Source organism: Saimiri boliviensis, chromosome 21, assembly GCF_048565385.1.
Source record: "Saimiri boliviensis isolate mSaiBol1 chromosome 21, mSaiBol1.pri, whole genome shotgun sequence".
Taxonomy (NCBI): domain Eukaryota; kingdom Metazoa; phylum Chordata; class Mammalia; order Primates; family Cebidae; genus Saimiri; species Saimiri boliviensis.
Genome location: NC_133469.1, coordinates 16,913,743 through 16,931,531, shown reverse-complemented (window position 1 = coordinate 16,931,531; position 17,789 = coordinate 16,913,743). Strand labels below are relative to the sequence as shown.

Below are 17,789 nucleotides of genomic sequence, written 5' to 3'. Positions count from 1 at the left end.
TATTAATCCCTTTAGTTCGCTCTCTTTATTTTTTTTGTTTGTTTGGAGACAGAGTCTCGCTCTGTCGCCCAGGCTGCAGTGCAATGGTGCGATCTTGACTCATCATAATCTCCGCCTCCCAGGTTCAAGGGATTCTCCTGCCTCAGCCGTCCAGGTAGCTAGGATTATAGGTGAGCACCTCCATGCCCAGCTAATTTTGTGGGGGGTTTTGTATTTTCAGTACAGACGGGATTTCACCATGTTGCCAGGCTGGTCTCAAACTCCTGACCCCAGGTGATCCGTCAGCCTCTGCCTCCCAAAGTGCCAGGATTACAGGCGTGAGTCACCACAGCTGGCCTCCTTTATCTTATTACAACACTATGGTGTAGGTACAATTGTCATCCCAGTTTTCCATATGAGGAAATACAAAGAGTCAGAGAGATTAAAGAAGGAGCCCAGGGTCAGGCGGCTGGTAGCAGGCAGAGGTGCAATGAGAGCCCAGGCAATCTGGTTCTATAACTAGAGGGCCTTTTCCACAGAGAAGTAAAAGGAGGACCATCCTTCTGTTGCAGAAACTGCCAGCAAACACAACCGCTCCTATTTAAACTCACCAGGAGAAAAGTCCTAGTCACTCTCCCTGGACTGAGGGTCAGAAGATCTTGGCCCTCACCACCAGCAGCAGCAACAGCATGGCTTTCAAACAGCAATTTCACCTCTTCTAACCCCCATTTTCCCATTTTAAGATGAGTGTCCTAGATAATAGCGCCCATATCCTAGGATTATCTGCAAGGAAACCAAGGAGCAGAGTCTTAACTCTTCCGCACTTGAGGTCAGAAGGACCTAGTTCAACTCTGGGCTGTGGGATCGGCTGGCTGGTGACTTGGGTGGGTAATTTAACCTCTATGCTTCTGCTTCCTCGCTTGCAAAGAAGGATAACAATAAACTTATTGCAAGTATTAAATGAAGCAACATCCACAAATGCTGACTCCAGTGTCCAGCGTATAACAAACACCCAGTAAATGACAGATACTGGTATTAGTAGTATTACTATTATTATTATCAAGATCTGAAATTCCACAGAAGGCAATCTTCCCCTCTTCAATACAGGTAGACTTTATAACCTTATTTGGAAGGATAATCTGGCTAACACATTTTCCCATTTAAATCCTTGAACAACCAAGTCTGACTCAGAGTGGAGGGGGATAGGGCAGGGGTGTAAAGGTAGCAGCTGGATCCTAGGTCCCTCATCTGATGGGGGAAGGGTTTTGCTGGCTCCCCGCCTTATTCTAATTCTCCCCCTGCCTCTCTCTTATGCCTCTCCCACCACACTCCTGTTCCCAAGACCCTATAAGTAACCTAACCAGTATTGAAAAAATACACCACCCGAGAAAGTCTACAGCTGCTGAATGATAATGACAAGGTTCCTATGGCAACCCTCATTTCTGAAGTTTGGGTGGCAGAAGACAGAGAGGGATCATTTAGCACCTGGCTTATGGGTGAAACACCTTGAAACTCCATGTTATTTTATTCTCTCCACAATGAGAGCAAGGCCTTATACTTTCCTAGCACAGGACAGTTGATAAGGTGTTTTCACACAAGTTAACTACTACGGGAGACAGGGAGGAGAGACTACGGAACCTGTTTTTTAACAAATGAAAAACCTAACAATTGGAGTTGTTAAGAGCTCATACGCAGTAAAATCAGGGCAAGACCTCGGTCTCCAGCCTCCTAAACAAAGGCACTAATTAAGACCCTACTGTCTCTTCCAGCCCTACCAACCTTCTCCTCTCTATCACCCCAGACTTCCAGGCTTTCTCCTTCTCTCAACTCACATACTTCAAGGCACACATGTAGCCAACCTTTGTATTTCTGCCTTCTGTCACATCCTGCTCTGTTTCCATAATTATCAAGTGTATATATGAGTCAGCTCTCCAATTAAACTGTATATGTGTCTATTCAGTACCATTCAGCTGTAAAATAACCTACACACTTCTATAGTGATTCCTATTACAAGTTTTATTCACCAAGCGACTCTACCACCAGCTCCAGTAAAGACTACCAGAGGCTGGGCAAGGTGGCTCACGCCTGTAATCCCAGCATTTTGGGAGGCCAAGGCGGGTAGATCAAGAGGTCAGAAGTTCAAGAACAGCCTCGCCAATATGGTGAAACCCTGTCTCTACTAAAAATACAAACATTAGTCAGGTGTGGTAGCAGGTGCCTGTAGTCCCAGCTACTCAGGAGGCTGAGGCAGAATAATTGCTTGAACCAAGGAGGCAGAGGTTGCAGTGAGCTGAGATCATGCCACTGCACTCCAGCCTGGACCACAGAGCGAGACCCCATCTCAAAAAAAAAAAAACAAAAAAAAAAAACAGTCAAACAAAGTCGAGGTTATTGGCTCAGGAAGAGTATGTCAGCAGGAGCTCATTATACAATTTGGACTGTGTTCAGTGATTTAGGGTGGGCTCAGAAAAATGCAGTTTTGCTCTGGATTGGGTGCTGTCAACAGAGTAGAAATTTTATAATCAGGTAGCTTCCTAATTTTTATCCCAGAAGCAGGAGGAACAGAATGAGGCTAAAGCCATAATTGGTCAAGAAGCATTCAGGTGAGCCAAGAGTGGGGAAAGTTTGGTTTTTTTGTGCCTTGCAGTGATCTTGCTTTTATCTGTGTTCAGTGTTGATCACTGAGTGATCTTGTTTTCATCTTGTTCTATCACCAATAGATTGACTCCACCATACGTCTGTATTCTGGGAAACTCTTTATGTCCAAGAACAGAACACACAAGGGCCCTAGCTATTAGAGCTGCACTGGCTTAAGCAGATAGCAGTGGAAGGAGCTATTCTTTGTAATTTTCTCAACAACTTGTTTCACAAATCACAATACCTGTTTGTGGTATTTATTTTGTACTTTTTAAAAATAAGATTCATCAGGCTGGGTGCGGTGGTTCAAGCCTATAATCCCAGCACTTTGGGAGGCCGAGGCGGGTGGATCACGAGGTCAAGAGATCGAGACCATCCTGGTCAACACGGTGAAACCCCGTCTCTACTAAAAATACAAAAATTAGCTGGGCATGGTGGCGCGTGCCTGTAATCACAGTTACTCGGGAGGCTGAGACAGGAGAATTGCTTGAACCCGGGAGGCGGAGGTTGCGATGACTCGGGATCGTGCCATTGCACTCCAGCCTGGGTAACAAGAGTAAAACTCCGTCTTAAAAAAAAAAAAAGACTCACGATGCAGAAGGCTGATGTGAACAGATGGTGTAAGGTCAGCCCTGGAGCTACAAAAAGGGGCCTCTGAGCTGAGAAACTGAAACTGATGCTTCCAGATCAAGATTTTTTTTTTTTCTGCCCTCAACTGCTGAAGTAATTAACAGTCACTTTTAAGGCCAAGCGCAGAAGCTCATGCCAGTAAATTCCAGCACTTTGGGAGGGTGAGGGGGTCAGATCACGAGGTCAAGAGATCAAGACCACCCTGGCCAACATGATGAAACCCCGTCTCTACTAAAAATACAAAACTGAGCCGGGTGTGGTGGCGCTGTAATCCTAGCTACTCGGGAGGCTGAAGCAGGAGACTCACTTGAACCCAGGAGGCAGAGGTTGCCAAGATGGCACCACTGCACTCCAGCCTGGTGACAGAGCAAGACTGTCTCAAAAAAAAAAAAAAAAAAAAAGTCACTTTTATTTCAGAATGTGTTGTCTATTTAACCAAGCCTCCCAAGCAGCCCTTCATGGCTTCAAGGTGGTCTGGGCACAAGAGAGATCAGGACTGAAGTATTCAAGATGGTCTGGGCGCAGGACAGATAAAGATTTCCCCCTTAATAAGGTTACATTCCAATAAAGGTAACGTTTGGTTTTTGTTCATAAAAATAAGCACAGTAAATTTTTAAAAAATCATACAGTCTGTTAGAAAGTGGTAAGTGCGATGAAAATAAAGAAAAAGCGCAACAGGGTAAAGAGGGTTGGGAAGGCTGGGCAAGGGTCACAGTGCTGAATGAGGCAGACAGGAAACCCTCTGCTGCATGAAATTTAAACATGTGAAAGTCTCGATGGAAATGAAGAGTGGGGGCCCAAACAAAGCCACCAAAGAGAAATCCATCCAAAGGGAAATGAGCATCACTGTCTCATTTCAGGTATGAGACAGCTGAGGACTAGAGAGGTCTAGGAACTTGTCCAAGACTACACAATTCGATGGTAGAACCAGGTGGAACCTGGGTCTCCAGATGCCCTGCCACAAGCTTCCTTCCTTAAAATGAACTGGATGTAAGATCATTCTGTACAGGATCAAATCCAGAAGTAACTCCAGGATCGCAGGCAGAAGGAGCCTCTGCTTTCCAGGCACACACAGGTATACAATACATGCGTGCATCCATGCCAACCTGCAAAGTGGTAACTACAAAATGATCCTACGAGGTCCAACCTTGAGCCTCATTCACAACAGGGGAAGAGGAGGAGGCTGTGGGCATTTAAGTCTCTTGTTCAACATTTAGATGGCAAAAGGCAGGGTTTATTTGCAAACCCCAGCTGCATAATTTCATAGCTCTATTATATAAAACACCACATACCAGTATGATGTTCACAGATACACGTGGCCTATATAACCCTTAATAATACCTACTTCACAGACAGTTGTGAGGCTTAAGTCAGTATCCCACCTATGCCGAAGACAGCAAGGATATGAAAAAACGCCAGTTCCTTTCCCACATGTGCTGCGTTGGAAACAGCTTGGTGCCAGAGTACGTCCGCAAGGACAGGGACTGCCTGTTGTGCCGTCTGCTGTATCCTCAGAACCTGCCTTGGGGCAGGCACTAAATATTCCCTGAATCGATGGAAAATAGAAGGATGCAAGTTCTTCCTTCTGCTCTTTGTTCTCAATACTCTAGGGATCCCCAAGACGCCTCTCTGTTCAGCTGTGGACAAGAGGAAGCAAATGTGAAAGTGAAACTGCTCTCAGCAGGTCCCAACTCAGTCCCTCCCAGCAGGCTTGTGGCCAGCCAGATGCCCAGACCGGCCACACCAGACCTTCCGGAGGCTGAACAGGACAAACTGCCTCTTGTAGATTAAAAGTCGACCAAGGCACTCTAGAATGGATTCTCAGATCCATTTGCATCAAAAACATAAAATCAAATGAGTATCACATTCAAGGAGTCAGCATATCACAAAGTCAGAATTGATCAAGGCAATTATAAATGCACGTAAGTGGGGGAAAAAAAGGACCGCCCTGGGCATGAAGACAAGCCATGAAGGCCTGCTCAGAAGGCTTTGTTAAATATGAAACAAATTCTAAAATAAAAGTGACTATTAATTACTTCAGCAGTCGATGGCTGAAAAAAAAAAAAAAATCTTGATCTGGGAGCATCGGTTTCAGTTTCTCAGCTCAGAGGCGCCTTTTTAGAGCTCCAGGGCTGACCTTTCGCCGTTGGCTCCCATCAGCCTTCTCCATCACGCGTCTTATTTTTAAAAAGTACAAAGTAAATCCCCCAGTGATCTAATCAAGCTCCCTTACTCACTTGAAGGGTAACCTTCAGAGAAAAGAGGCCACTTGATAAACTCCAAGGAAAGTAAAAATAAAACATAATGGAAAAGACAGTCTCATCATCACAGCTAATTGCAAAGGAAGAGTACATCACTTTTTTCTTTCCAAGTGTCTCCAAGTTTATTTAAAAAAAAAAAAAGGACCAATTTAACAAAGACATTCTGTGTTACTGGTCTGAAGAGAAACAGAAGGAATCTTGGGAGATGCAGTTGTTATTTATAACACCAAAGAGCTCTGTTGAAACAGTTATTCATAAATGTATTGGTGACATATGTAAATATATACAATAAACCAACTGGACGCAGGAGCCTGGCAAAGGTGCTGTGGGGGGCCATGTTGGTGCCATGAGGGGCCATGTTGGTGCCGTGGGGGGCATGTTGGTGCTGTGGGGGGCCATGTTGGTGCTGTTGGGGGCCAGGTTGCATCCAGCAAGTCTGTTGCCCTCCACAGCTTATGGGCTGACTGCATCATTACGAAAGCCCAGAGGCAGGACCACGGGGCACTCAGCAGAGAGAGACAGCACTTTGCAGCCCAGCAGGCCCTGGGAGTCATTCTGGAGAAGGACGGGTGGGAGGCAGAGGGGTGAGAAACTGTCAGCACCCTAAACATTTGCTAACCACTCCATGGGCCCCCAACCTACACAACCCAGGAGGGATCAGGCAAGACTCCTCAGAGGCTAGAGGGCCCCTCGTGCCTCACCAGGGCCATGCAACACAATCTCCAGGACCTGTGTTCAGAATCCACGTGCCACACTCCAGGCAAGATGGCAGGAATCAGAATTTCACAACTGGGGCTTCTGGGAAGGGCCCTCAAGGCATTTCTGATGAGCAGCCCTCTCCCGCCTGGAACCACAAATTAACACCATTCTTTTACTTTTCAAAGTGGAGCAAATGAGACTTCAGAGTGGGGTTCCTTACTTTTTCATCATTGCTCCAATGAATATGCAGTGAATACCAACCTCAGGATACAAAAATGAATAAAGCCCGTCCCTGCCCTCATGACGCATTTTTTTGCTCATTGAGTCCTTGCAGTAAAACCATGAAGGACTATGGTCATCTCTTCGCATGCTCCCCACTTTTTTTAAGACAAGGAAACTAAAGGTTAAGAGAACACGAATAATAAATGATGGAATCGGGATCGAGTCTTGGCACCCTGAGACGCACCCCCACTTCAGTCCGGCTTACTGGTGGCTTCCCGGGCACCCAGCCCTACGCTGGCACCTGGGTGATGACTGTGCCCAACAAATGGCCTCTGACCTCAGTAGGAATACAGGACAGCAGAAGAGAGTCCCATGCCAAACTTCCCCTGAAAATATTCCAAAATGTTCCATGTGCAGAATCCAACCAGAGTGCCGAACAGTGGCCGTACCCGGACCAGCTCTCAGGGAGCCATGCTCCCCTGGAAATGTTCTCCATTAAGACAGCCACACGCCTCTCCATGGAAGAGGGTCAGGACCATTCCTGATGGAACAAGCTGGGCAGCTGGTGGGTCTCAGCAGCCACGTCCCTCTCAGAGCCTTGGTCAGGGCCGTGCAAATGAAGAGTCTGAAATGAAGACTCAAGGCGTAGCTCCTGAGAGTGATAAACAGATCTACTGATCATCAGCCAGAAGAGCAAGACACGGGGAAATCCCACCACGACAGGGAATCAGACACCGTTTCCAAGTCCCCGTGAGGCAGCCACTATGTCTTCTTTGGTGGAGAACCAGATTACAGCCCTAAACTTAGAGGGGGACGACGCCAAGCTCTAGGCTGGTGCTTCTACTTTTAGCCAAGTGAGCCGAGGCAGCTTACTTCAGCACAGATCGCCCAGCTGAAAAACGGCAACTTGCAAAGGTTTCCACGAGGATTTCATAAAACAGCTTTGAAAACGCTTCGCATCTTACCTGGCTCACGGCAGGTGCTCTACAGAGGGATGATGTATCTGAATGTGTTTCTTAATGCAGGTTCTGAAAAACAGACAAGGCCCCTTTAAGGTTAGCTGTCAGAGGAACCTGTCTGTCATTATTCTTTTTTGTTTGTCTCCCTCTGCCCCCTAATTTTTGTTTTTTGAAGAGCAAGCAGAAAAAGCTAAAAAAAATTTTTTTTGTTTTTTTTTTTGAGACAGAGTCTCGCTCCGTTGCCCAGGCTGGAATGCAGTGGCGTGATCTCAGTTCACTGTAACCCCTGCCTTCTGGATTCAAGTGATTCTTGTGCCTCAGCCTCCCCAGTAGCTGGGATTACAGGCTCAACCTACTTTGGTATTTTTAATAGAGATGAGGTTTTGCCATGTTGGCCAGACTGGTCTCGAACTCCTGGCCTCAAGGGATCAGCCGTCCTCAGCCTCCCAAAGTGCTGGAATTACAAGGGGTGAACCACTGCACACGGCCTAAAATAACATCTTTAAGTGAAGGTTCATGGGGCAAACAGAGTAGCGGATCTTTTATTCTAAGCTGGAAGCCAAAAGGAACAGACTCCCGTCAAGGGCAGGAGAAAAAACCCACTGTGAGCTTTTGATACCCAGACAGCTGGGAAACCCCAAAAGGCAAGAATTCAAAAGACCTCAAAAATAAATACACCCAGGGGACATGCAAGTACAAGAAATGATGCAGTCAGAAAAAGACAAAGTTAAATTACATGTTCACTTGCAGTAAATTTTCAAGGAAACATACTAACAAAAGTTACTGAAATGTTTCTTATAGTTGTTTATCAGTAAATGTTAGTTAATTAGTCATTAATGCTCTCCTAGATGAACAAAATGCTTATTTATATAAAAGGATAATCAAGTGCATCAGAGAGCATCTCTGGCCTATCACACAAGAGATCTCACCTTTGACCCCATAAACCATATTACTGCACACCCAGGGCAGTTATCGATTTAAGAACCGCGCTTGAGAAAAAATACCTCAAGGGAGCGAACCTTACAAACGCAAACCTGTATCGTGATAATATTGCTGTGTTACTGTATTTCCAAATTTCAGAACGACATCTCATCACAGTCTCAAATATGAAAACAGACACATGAGCTTTCGGAGAAGATTCTCAGCAGATGAAGAAATGACACTAGAAAAACAATGGGCACCCAACAGATGCAAACAAAAAAGCTTCACCGCACACGGTGGCCTCGGGTGGTATAAACTGGTCCCTGCCAGGTTTCTGAAAGAAGTGCAGTCTGAGCCTGGACTCAGAAAAAAACTGAGTTTTCAACAGGCCCAAAGCAGTTTCAGGCTTAACAAAGGCCACATTAAGGTAAAATTCTTTCCAGCTCCTAAAGCTCGATGATCCTTAGAAGTAAAAAGAAGTCACGGATGGGCGTGGTGGCTCAAGAGGTCAAGAGATGAAAACCATCCTGGCCAACATGGTGAAACCCCGTCTCTACTAAAAATACAAAAATTGGCTGAGCATGGTGGCAGGGGCCTGTAATCCCAGCTACTTGGGAGGCTGAGGCAGGAGAACCGCTTGAACCTGGGAGGCAGAGGTTACAGTGAGTTCAGATTGCACTACTACACTCCAGCCTGGCAACAGGATGAGACTTCCTCTCAAAAAAAAAAAAAAAAAAAAAAAAAGAGAAGTCAGAAGTCAGGTATCAAACAGAGACTGGGGCTTAAATTCAGCTGCGTTACCTTGGTCTTGAGTGATAAATAAAATGAACAAAATGTAGCCAAGAGCTGGAAGCAACTCATGATGACATGCATGGCTCATTAAGGACATGTCCAGCCACAGATGACCGGACAAACCAACGTGCTGTGTGGCATATACACACAACAGAAGGAAACAGCACCACACGCTGTTTCATGTGAGATGAACTTTGAGGACCTCGTGCTAAGTGAAATAAGCCAGTCACAAAGGGACAAATACTGTATGATTCCACTCACATAAGGTACCTGAAGGACCCAAACCCAAGAGAATGCTGCTTGTCAGGGACTGGGAGGAGGGGAGAAGAGGGAGTTCTTGTTCAAAGGGCACACAAGTTCAGTTTTGCAAGATCCAAACGGTTCTGGAGATTGGCTACACTACAGTGTGAAGTTACTTAACACTACTGAACTGTCCACCCCAAAACAGTTAAGATGGTTAAAAGTTAAAATCTTATGTGTATTTTACACTTTAAAAAGTTCAAATTTTTTGTTCAACTAAAAAAAGTTTTTGTACAGACAGTGTCTTATTATGTTGCCCAGACTGGTCTGGAACTCCTGGACTGAAGGGATCCTCCTACTTCGGCCTCCCAAAGTGTTAGGATGACAGGCATGAGCCACGATGCCTGGACTTCTTTGAATTTTTTAAATCAACAAGATGATACCTAACCCCAGGGCTTGAAATAAGACTTAAATGAGATAATGTACGCAATCTAACCACAGCACCTGGCAAACAACAGATGTTCAAATAAATATTTGTTTCTCCCACTGTCTTTGTTTGCAAAAAAAGAAAACTTAAGTGAATGGAGGGGCAATCCTAGTGGTTAGGAACTCCAGAGTCAAAATGTCCCGGTTCCACACTGGATTCTCTACTCGGCAGCAAGCGTGGGTGGAGGAAATTGACCAGCTTCTCTGGCACTGAGTGTCCTGAGCAGTGAAGGTGGTTGGGGGGAATCTTCTGAGGACGGGCGTGCAACCGTGTTCAGGAGACTGCCTGGCCCACAAGAACATGACTTCAGCGCTCAGCAGGGCAAAGTGGGGGCAAGACCAACACGTGCAGACTACTAGGCCACTACCCTGGCCTCCTGGGCCAGTCCCCGACTCTAGCTGCCCACAACAACTAGAATAGGGCACCTTCCTGGAAGCAGGAGCCGGCATGGGGAACTCTGTGGACCCGGCCAGCCTAAAGCCTCTCTGAAGACCTACTTCACTGCCACCACGGCTGCAACCCCTCACACGCACATCCATGCACTCTCAGCAAGGTCCCCGTCGTGTAAGGCCAGCACTTCTGGGCACTCTTGCCAGAGAGCTTTCATCCCTGAATCTCAGGGAGGGCAGAGTTCCCACAGGCTGACAGCACGTAAGGAAGCGGCATCGCCCAGGCAGCCTCTGCCTCGAATACCTCTCTTGTTCCTCCTCCTTTTCTTCCACCCCGCTTATTCCCATCTGTGCGGTGAGGAAGAGGTTAGTAAGCACAGCCCCATCCTGGTATTCTCTCCAAAACTCCACATTAAAGGAAAACTGCCATCTGCGAGGAGATAACAGCTAAGTCGTTTCTCCCTCCGTTAACTTGGTGGCCAAGCACAGCCACCACCTGGGCTAAGCATGCCAGCCTTCGCTAACACCCACTCTGCAAAAGGACCAAGGCCTGCAACTCGGCTAGCTGTTCCACACTCCCTCCTCACCCACCTACACACACGCACACGCACACACCCTTAGCCTACAATTAACAGCAACAACAAGGAATCAGGAACAGCCAATGGGAGCATACTGTCATGGAACAAGCCACGGAATTTGCACAAGATCCCTTGGACAAGCAATTAACCTCACCAAGCCTCAGGCTCCTCACCCCAGAATGGCCACGCAGACAGGTCCGGCCTTTCCATGTTGCCATGAGGATACTTGACTGTCAGATTCAGAGAACTCTCCTACGCAGCATTTGGTGCCACCCCCCAGTCCTGCCCCCTAGCACATCGTGCCAGCCCCAGAAGCTCTTGCACCAGCAAATAAATGCTTTCACTGGGATTATGCAACTCACTTCTGCTCACCACCCTTCAGCCAGAATGAGCCACATGGCCCTAGAAAGGGACAGGGAAAGGGACCATTTTTGTGTCCTCCGTAGAAGAGAAGCGGATTTTGGGAAACAGGCGTTTTTCTTTTCTTTTCTCTTCAAGACAAGGTCTCACTGTGTCTTCCAGGCTGGAGTGCAGTGGCGCGATCTCAGCTCTCCTCCATCTCCTGGGTTCAAGCAATTCTCCTGCCTCAGCCTCCGAAGTAGCTGAGATTACAGGTGCACGCCACCATGCCTGTAAGCCCTCATGTCTTTTCTTTTTTTTTTTCTTTTGTATTTTTAGTAGACAGAGGGTTTCACCATGTTGCCCAGGCTGGTCTCAAATCCCTGAACTCAAATGATCCACCTGCCTCAGCTTCCCAAAGTGCTGGGATTACAGGCATGAGACATCGCATCCAGCCAGAGAGAGACGTTCCTAACACAGACACAGTCTCTGCCCTCGGGAGCTTACGGGACGTGGTTAAGACACGTTACACAAACCCCCATAGAAAAGGCTGCCAAAGATCCTGTAAGGTGCCATGGGAGCAAAGGAAGACTATTCACCCCATCTGGGAGCCTGTGACAGAGGTTTCTATGTCATCAGGGAAGGCTTCCTGGGGGCGGTAATATCTGAACATCATGAACAGTACAGGCGATCTTCCCAGGGAAAAGCATTGATGGCAGTCACTGAGCACAGAGGCTCCTGGCCTTGGTAACACTGCAATCTCGTCTTTTCCGGTGCTGAGGCCTGGGATCCTTCATAACTGGATCATAAACCCGCTCCGAACGGGTGTACCTGACACTGTGACCCCCAGGGCAGAATCACCTGGACCACAGAAAGCTGAGGGCCAGCCAGACACCTGGGTCCTCAGTGTAGGGACACAGAGGCCAGCCGGGCCTGGGTTCAAATCCCAGCTCTGTCACATGTCCTCGGGGACCAACATGATGTTGGTTTGTGAACTTGGTGTTATAAAACGTTTTTGTGAGAGTTATGTTTTCATTAATCTAACAAATCTATTAATAAAAAACAGGCAGTCCGCAGTCAAAATTGTTACCAGAAATAAAAACAGTCAAACAATATTGATGATTGACATTCCTACCATACCTATATATTAGTATCTATCAGAGGTAGCATGCACTGAGTCCTCGCCAAGGGCTTGGCCAATTACTACTCTATTATTATTAAACTTGTTCATGGATGACAAAGTCCAAGCACATAAGTCAATTAAGCTGCCCGAGGGCACAGGAATGTGCTACAGAAAGTGATTTCCTTCATACTGAGCCTCAGCAGGGAACTCACCGTTCCCACCTCTCACATAGCACCATGGCAGAGAGGAACACGGGAGCTGATGGTATAGGGTTCAAGTCTTGACTCTGCCACTCAGTCACCCTTAGATCTCTGCTGTGCCACCTTGGAAAGCCTCTCTTCCCTCATTCTCGCTTTCTTGCCCAGGCTGGAGTGCAGTGGCGTCATCTCGGCTCACTGCAGCCTCCGCCTCCTAGATTCAAGTGATTCTCCTGCCTCAGCCTCCTGAATAGCTGGGACTACAGGCGCGCTCCACCACACTAGGCTAATTTTTGTATTTTTAGTAAAGATGGGGTTTCACCATGTTGGCCAGGATGGTCTTGATCTTCTGACCTCCTGACCCACCCACCTCAGCCTCTCTCAGTGCCGGGATTACAGGAATGAGCCAACCGCGCCCGGCCCACTTCCCTCATTTCTGAAATAGAGGTTGATCCAACCTCATCAGGTAATTGAGACAAAGCACTTGTCACAGAGTAGCGCCCAATAATGCTGGTGTCTCCATTTCCTTTGGCAGTCAAGAGGGTGGCGTCCCTGCACGCTCAGCTTGCCCAACAGTCTCCTGCCTCTCGATGGGGCCAACGGATAGCTCACAATGCCTGGGCAATGCCATCCTCATTTCTAGGAGTCCTTATAAGCTCAGGTAAGCTTTGTAAGAAACATCAATGAGGTAGGAATACTTTTATTTTCAAAAAATGGAAAATCGTGGTTCCTGAACTGGAAGACGTCGAAAGTTACCCAGGGTTCTGAGGAGGCCGACGTCTGGGGCATGTTCCCACTGGAATGCAGTTTCACTAGAAGGCAAAGTCAGTATGTGGCATCCCACACCTGTTCATCTGGCCTGACTAATGCCTCCCATGCTTCCAGATGAACGTCAGGCATACGGAGTTATGAAAAGCACCACGGAACTTCCATCTCCGGTGAGAGGCACAGCTCCCCTTTCTTCTTCCATTGCCTGGCTACGGCCTGTACAGAACGTGCCAGGCAGGTAGATCTTGACCTGACAGAGACAGGAAGAAGTTGGGAGGTCGGGAAGGTCAAGAAGACCCTTCAGACCACTGATGACTATTCCGGCTCCTTGCAGGTTTAAGGGGCTCCCATTTACGTCAGTAACTCTGGAGCCCCCATCAGTGCCTACCACGGAGCAAAGACAGTGCCTACCTCCAGCAAAGACGTGGAGGCCCGTATGCTCTGGAAGGTTATTTACAATCAAGATGCAAGAAATTGCTAAGCTGAGTATAAATAAATAGCCCAAAGCATGATACAGATACTAAGTACAGACATAATAAAGATAAGAAGGGAAGTAAAGAAGCCAATGCTGGCTTCGTGCTGCTGGGGAAAGCTACATGGGCAAGGTGCAGGTGGTCTGGGAGTACACCTAAGTCTTACTCCTTTACTTGTTTCAAAAATGCATGTTCATGTACGTTTTATCAGGCAAGACTGTAAGCTCCCTGAGGGTAGGGATGGTGCCCTGTTTACCACACTATCCCTAATACCATGCATAGAATAGAGAGTCAAATGCTGGACTGACGGATGGATGAATGGATGGATGGCCACCAGATGGACAGTCAGGCTGCACACTGTCTTGAGACAGCAGCAGAAGACAAATGCAGATTTCAGTGGCCAAAGCCCACAGAACAGGGCTTTCCCCAGAGGCCCACGGCCACATTTCCCCCGTTCCTGCTCTCAGAACCTAAAGTACTCTTGGCCTGCCATCCCTGGGTTTCACATTCACTGCCTATATTTGGACTGCATTCCTGATGTGGTTTCATCCTGCAGGTCTCTCTCTCTCTCTCTCACTCACTCTCTCACGTCTTTCTCAATCACCTTTATCCCACTTCTGCTCCTGACCTGGATCTCTAGCTCACCCCCAGGTTGGTTGACAGTTTCTGAAAGAGCCACAGGCACGGGTGTCAGGCCCAGCTCAGCAGAAAGAACACATCTGGATGCTCTGTTATCATAAAGTTCTGCTGACCTCTACTGTGGAACAGAACTCAGTCACCTCTGCTTCCACGTCTGTGCAGGATAAGCTCCCTTTGCTTTCGCTCCAGAGCCCCAGGTCTAGCCCGGAAGCGACTCCCCTTCACCCATCCTCAAGAAGGGAAGGCACAGCTGGGAGCCTTTGCAAAATGTCACCATACCCACAAGCCGCAGCCACGTGTTCCCTCCAGCAAGACCGCAGATAACGTCCGCTGGACCTTCTCTTCTCACTCTGACCTCGAAGCAGACTTGGTTTCATTTGTTTGTTTTCACGTCAGAACGTCCTGGTAAGGAATACTGGCATCTGTTTCCTTTTCGACGTGACACTGACACAATTCCACTTTGTGCAAGTAAGTGTTTTCAACCTAAATGAGTCATTTGGTGGGAACACTGAGTTCACAAGCCTGCATATAGGCTGACCCTTTACCAAGGAGTATACAGCAGGCAGCACTGTGTGTGGGACTGACAAATATTAGGAACAATGAGATCTTGCCTTCCAAGTTGATATCTATCGCTATAAGCAGGGAAAACAGAGAGAAAAATGTGGAGATCGTTTAAAACTCCGGGCCAGGCAGAGTTCATCCTTGGGGAGAATCCAGCTGCACTAGCATCTTGCTATAAAATCTTGGGAGTGGAGGAGGTATTTAACTTCTGACCCTTGTTAATTCATTTGTGGTTGTCAGGATTAACTCGAATCACTTGGTACATGTAAAGCATTTGAAAAATGCTTAGTATACAGTAAGCATTCAATCAATGTCGCTGTTATTCTTTTATTTATTTATTTTTGAGACAGGGTCTCCCCCGTGTCATCCAGGCTGGAATGCAGTGGCATGATCTGAGTTCACCACAACCTGTGCCTCCCAGGCTCAAGCGATCCTCCCATCTCAGCCTCCCAAGTAACTGGGACTACAGACGCACATCATCACGCCCTGCTGATTTTTGTATTTTTAGTAGAGATAGGGTTTCGCCATGTTGCCCAGGCTAGTCTAGAGCTCCTGGGCTCAAGCAATCCTCCTGCCTCAGCCTCCCAAACTGCTGGGATTACAGGTGTGAGCCACTGTACCCAGCCTGTTATTATTCTTCAGCATATAGGGGGCCGTGCTGCCCAGGGTAGGAGTCACTACCCACATATGGCTATTTAAATTGAAACTAATTAAAATTAAACAACATTAAAAATTCAGTTCCTTAGTTGCACCAGCCACCTTTGAAGTACTCAGCAACTACCCCTGTCTAGCGGTAGTTGGATGGTGTAGACAGACAGCAGTTCCATCCTACAGAAGGTTCTATAGGACAGTGCTGATAATGGAGGTGAAGGAGTGACTTAAAGCTCAAGGGTCTGTGTGACCTTGGGCTAGTTACATCACCTCTCTGTGCCTAATTTCCTCATTTGTAAAATGGGGACGATACAGCTACATTATTCAGTCATAATGAGGATTATCTGCTATGCAAGCACTCACAGTAATTCTTATGGTAAACACTCACCAGATGGAGCCCTAGAATGGGGGACAGACACCCTTATGGTGCAGGGTGGATCGCTGCAAGGATTAGAAAGATTTTTATAGAAAGCACCTCCCACAGGGCCAAACATAGCAGATACTCAGTCCATTCACTTTTTTTCCTCAATAAATGTTCACAGAGCACCTACTATGAACTAGGCATTCTTCAAGGCACCAGAGACATAGAAAGGAACAAAGGCCTTGCCCTCATGGGGCTTACAGTCTCACTAAAGGAGGTGATTATTGCTTATGCTAATAGGAACACCAACATGTCCAGCATATTACATGGTCTCAGCAATGAAAAAGAAATGCCAACCTTTGCCACCCACAAAGGCGGGGTGTGATAAAAGGGCTCTAACGAATGAATGGATGCAAAGATGAATTAATGAGGGTGTGGGGAGGAGGCTCGATAATGCACAGGCAATGAACTGGGCCCTGGGTGAGCCCAGAGTTAACTACCCCATGGCGGATGGGTGTGGCTCACTCAGCTGTTGCCAGGTGACGCTCATAAATGATTGTAAAGCAGTCAGCAAACGGTGCTATGTATAAAACCTTAATCATTATGAACAGGAATCTTAAAATCCAAATGACTGGGATAAGCAAGGCCTTTGCGCACATGCCCTCTGGCTTCTATTCTGGACTCTGCTCTGACTCATCCTGTGGGCTAGGGCTGTTCACTCAGCTGAGGGACCAAACGGCCTTTCGCTGGCCCTGGACAAATGGAAGCTCCCTAAGAGGGAGGTGTCCCGCTGCCTAGAAAACTCCTCCCCAGCCCTCGGACTCACCTGCCGGCCTGAGCGACGTGCCTTCTGGTGCTGGTTCTATAAATTCACGGCAAGGGGCCTTCCCAGGAGGCGGCAAGTGGCACCATGTGCCTGCCTGCGTTTCTATCTGCAAAATCCGAAAGCTCTGCCTCATAGGTTTGCAGCTCCCTGACAGCTAAATGTCATGGGATGGAGCCACGTTGAATCACTGGATCTACTTCTTACCAGCAGGCTGGGCCTCAGAAAGTTATTTCAAGTCCTCTAGTCTCGATCGCTCCTTTTTTGTTTGGTAAGTAAAAATAGTGCATGCTTCCCAACACTGTTAGTAGGATTACATGAGAGAACTTAAATGAAGTGCCCGAGTCTTTGGTAGGACCTAGCTTATGTCCTATCTAGTATGCCAGGATGGCTAGACGAGAAGAGGAGACACAGCCAAAGTCCCAGTGCAGTCACCATCTATCAGGGCCACCTGGTCGACCCGTGCCTTGCCCAGTTCCCTCCTCATTCAAAGGAAAGAGCCAAACCGGATCCGTGCTGCACACCCTGAAATCTCTCGCGGCACACTACCCGCTCAATTTTCCCACAACCATGGTGCGTTTCATCCTGCTGAAAAGAATACAAAGCATATGGAAATTCAGTGCAAGAATTCATACCAGCAACCTCGTCCATCTGCATAAGCCTCAGTTCCAAATGGTGACAACAGGCCCTTCGCTCATTACAGGTCTCACATGTGCACGGGTGTGTGGGCACAGCACCCTGCCATCCACGGGACTGAGAGGGAAATGACTACCACGGCCTGCCTCACTGGAAGCAGCAACACCTGAGAAATGACATGTTTGGAATGCAGGTTATATGTGGTTTCTATTCACGTACTAAAATAAATAGCCAAGTTTTAATGTAAAAATGCCGGTCTTGAATATCACACTGCAAGACGAGATGATGCCCAAGGTTCCGCCTGTGTCTGATCTTCTACAAGGATTCCTGCTAGTTCACCTGGTGGGGAGGACAGGGCTGAAATGAGCTTAGGTGATGCTTCCCCACATGGCCTAAAAGGGTTACTGTCCACTCCTCCCCTCAC

General features: G+C 47.4%; 1 protein-coding gene across 3 annotated transcripts in view; it reads right to left on the bottom strand.

Moving 5' to 3' along the window:
- Positions 1 to 17,789, bottom strand: part of LARGE1 (LARGE xylosyl- and glucuronyltransferase 1) — a 616,984-nt gene that overhangs the window by 542,915 nt on the left and 56,280 nt on the right. Inside the window, exon 1 of one of the 3 annotated variants that reach the window (XM_039463163.2) lies at positions 4,629 to 4,833. The exons of 1 other annotated variant lie outside the window; for it this stretch is intronic. The gene's annotated coding sequence lies outside the window, so the exon portion shown is untranslated. Of the gene's footprint in view, positions 1 to 4,591; positions 4,834 to 17,789 lie in introns of those variants that run through there. One more of the 3 variants, XM_074390817.1, reaches the window with a different exon arrangement.